Here is a 3,883-nt window from a genome sequence, read left to right on the forward strand (position 1 = left end):
CTATCCTCCTGCCTCAGCCCTCCAAGTAGGTAGGACTAAAGGTGCGTACCACCATGCCCTGCTAAATTCTTGTATTTTTTGTAGAGACGGGGTTTCGCCAAGCACATTTCTTTTATTGAAAACACATTAAGCAGATATCATAGTTCCTAACATGTGCGTCTGCTTTTTCTAGTCAAAGCATTTTCAGCAGCATGTCTTTCCAAGTCTTTAGGGATGATAGTTCTATTTTCTTTACAATGCATAGTGTTTGTCACTAGTCCATGTTGGCATGTTGGCCTTTTTTTTTTCATCCTTGAATGAAAATTGAAGTAGGTAGTCCTCATTTCATACTTTGAACAAGAAACATTAACACCAAAACAGTAGGCAGAACCAAAACCTGCACAGAAGTATCAAGGCTAGAAATGCCAAGAGAGAAATTTAAAGGGTTCACAAAGTAAAGAAGATCAGAGGCAGGTATCACCTGTTTCCACTGCAGTCAGAGAACAGGTAAGTCCAGACATGGAACATGTGGACATTTCTTTTGTGGATCAGAAGGTAAGGATCATCTGGGATATAATGACTAGGAACCATGGAGGTGGAAAGATTCTTTGAGAAACAGAATTGTGGTGATTTTTGCAGAAAGGAGCTTAAGATTTGATGATTGGACTTGTCCTCTTAGGGGTGGTATCCTTGTTATGGTTTGGCTCTGTGTCTCCACCCAAATCTCACCTTGAATTGTAATAATACCTACATGTCAAGGGCGGGACCAGGTGGAGATAACAGAATCATGGAAGCAGTCCCCCTGCCACACCACCCCACCACCAACGCCGGTGCTGTTCTCATGATAGTGACTGAGTTCTCACAAGATCAGGTGGCTTTATAAAGGGCTTCCCCCTTCGTTCGGCTCTCATTGTCTCTCCTGCTGCCCTGTGAAGAGGTGCCTTCCGCCAGGATTGTAAGTTTCCGGAGGCCTCCCCAGCCATGTAGAGTGTGAGTCAATTAAACCTCTTTATAAAGTACCCAGTTTGGGGTATTTCTTCATAGCAGCACGAGAATGAATTAATACAATCCTCTATCGCTATAAATAGTGTTATGACAATGTGTGACAGGAGTAAAATCTATCATGAATACGTAGTGTCTATTTGAGAAACTTCCCCTTCCCCACCACTTGTGATTCTGGTGGACCTGTCAACTACAGGAGTCTACTCTTTTATCGGGGTAGGAACCCATTGCCCTGGCAACAGTAATTCATCCAAAGGGTGATGATGCTGGAGGTGAAATTTGAATCTAATGTAAATGGAGTTATAGAAAAAATAGCTGACCATGAGTGATACTGCCACCCTCTAAGAAACCCTAGATATAAAGTGAGAGGAATGTAGTGAAGACAATCGTCTTATAAACATAAATGAGGAAAGGATGACCTCATGTTAGAGGAAGCGATGCCAGCAAAAACTTAACATTAAAGTACCTCTCAGAGATATGTCATAACATTGAAAGTACAAATGATGAAATGTTAGAAGATAATCAAAACTTAGAAAGGAGTATGACAATTTGCAAAGGCATAGAAAAGATGTTCATGCCGTATCACAAGTTATACTATGAGAAGGTAAGTGCTATTCATACTTTTCTTGATAAGTGTGTGGTTTGTTTGTGTGGTAAGTTTCTTTTGGAGAATGTAAAAATGTCTTATTAAATCTGAGTTCAGAGAGTGTGTGGGAGCATTATCTCCACCGTTACACACTATGCAACTTAAAAAGATAATTTTTCAAAGAGAAATACATACTTGCCATGTACATGGACAATAATATTGCAAAAAGAAATGTCCTTGTTTCTTATGCAAATTGTTCCATAATTTTGAAAATTTTTGAATGTCACTGAATAGTTTGAGTAAAAAACTTAGAAGCTCTTGAATACTAGAATATTCAAAGGTGTGGACAAAAATCATGAGGGAGAGTCAAGAGTGGGAGAAGGGCGGAGCGTGTGAGCAGCACAGAGGCCCCCTCTCCTCTCCTCACCTCGCTCTCGCGGCCTACCTTTACCCGCCCGTCTGCTCGGCACCCAGAATACCGTCCACCATGACCACCTCAGCATGTTCCCACTTAAATAAAGGCATCAAGCAGGTGTACACGTCCCTGCCTCAGGGTGAGAAAGTCCAGGTCATGTGTATCTCGATCGATGGTACTGGAGAAGGACTGCACTGCAAGACCCAGACCCTGGACAGTGAGCCCAAGTGTGTGGAAGAGTTGCCTGACGGGAATTTCGATGGCTCTAGTACTTTACAGTCTGAAGGCTCCAACAGTGACACGTATCTCGTTCCTGCTGCTATGTTTAAGGACTCTTTCCGTAAGGATCCTAACAAGCTCGTATTGTGTGAAGTTTTCAAGTACAATCGAAAGCCCGCAGAGACCAATTTGAGGCGCGCCTGTAAACGGATAATCGACATGATGAGCAACCAGCACCCCTGGTTTGGCATGGAGCAGGAATATACCCTCATGGGGACAAATGGGCACCCCTTTGGTTGGCCTTCCAGCGGCTTCCCGGGGCCTCAGGGTCCATATTACTGCAGTGTGGGAGCAGACAGAACCTATGGCAGGGACATCGTGGAGGCTCATTACCGGGCCTGCTTGTATGCTGGAGTCAGGATTGTGGGGACTAATGCCGATCATGCCTCCCCAGTGGTAATTTCAAATTGGACCCTGTGAAGGAATCAGCACGGGAGATCACATCTGGGTGGCCCGTTTCGTCTTGCATCGTGTGTGTGAAGACTTTGAAGTGATAGCAACCCTTGATCCTAAGCCCATTCCTGGGAACTGGAATGGTGCAGACTGCCATACCAACTTTAGCACCAAGGCCATGCGGGAGGAGAATGGTCTGAAATACACTGGGGAGGCCATCGAGAAATCAAGCAAGCGACACTAGTACCACACCTGCGCCTATGATCCCAAGGGAGGCCTGGACGATGCCCGACGCCTAACTGGATTCCGTGAAACCTCCAACATCAACAACTTTTCTGCTGGTGTAGCCAATCGTAGCACCAGCATATGCATTCCCCGGACTGTCAGCGAGGAGAAGAAGGGTTACTTTGAAGACCATCACTCCTCTGCCAACTGCGACCCCTTTTAGGTGACAGAAGCCCTCATCCGCACGTGTCTTCTCAATGAAACCGGTGATGAGCCCTTCCAGTACAAAAACTAAGTGGACTAGACCTCCAGCTGCCGAGCCCCTCCTAGTTTTTCATCCCACTCCAACTCTTCCCCCTCTCCCAGTTGTCCCAATTGTAACTCGAAGGGTGGAATATCAAAGTCTTTAAAAAAAAAATCATGGGGGATTTTTCCTATAATGAAATGATTGAAGTGTTCATACCCATAAAATTTTTCAATATTGAAAAATAAAAAATAATTTTACAGCGCACCTTCCAAAATGTCTCCCGTAAGTAGGTAAGACCAACCTGTATATCTTAAGATATTAGTTAAGAATTTAGAGACAGAGGAAGAAAAATTCTTAGCCGTGGTTATTTTGGTAAGTTTCCTTTAGAAAAACACTTTAAATCTCGATATTTCTAATGTTTTAAATTGCAGTGTACTAAATAAATATTTGTTACTACTTTTTTCATTTCCCTATTCATTATAACCAACAAAAGATATTTTTTACATTTTGATGAAAAAATTTTGAAAGGTCACTAAACTGTTGTAGTTTTCCCCATTGATTATTAAGATCACTTTGCATGATTTCAGCATGAACAGTCCTTATGAGTCCCACACCGCTGTGAAAAGTGAGGATTCCTGTGATGGAAATTGAATCACTTCAGAATCATTTTTGTTGATAAGACCAGTAGTTCTCATGTCATGTTCCCCAAAATCCTGGGTTCCATCAAAGTGTTTCAAAGTTTTCAAACATTTCACAA

At 42.9% G+C, this 3,883-nt stretch overlaps 1 pseudogene; it reads left to right on the forward strand.

Moving 5' to 3' along the window:
• The first annotated feature begins 1,956 nt into the window (after positions 1–1,956).
• Positions 1,957–3,338, forward strand: LOC116475042 (glutamine synthetase-like; annotated as a pseudogene).
• Positions 3,339–3,883: the final 545 nt, after the last annotated feature.

The sequence above is a fragment of the Hylobates moloch genome, unplaced genomic scaffold (assembly GCF_009828535.3).
Source record: "Hylobates moloch isolate HMO894 unplaced genomic scaffold, HMol_V3 SCAFFOLD_10, whole genome shotgun sequence".
NCBI lineage: Eukaryota > Metazoa > Chordata > Mammalia > Primates > Hylobatidae > Hylobates > Hylobates moloch.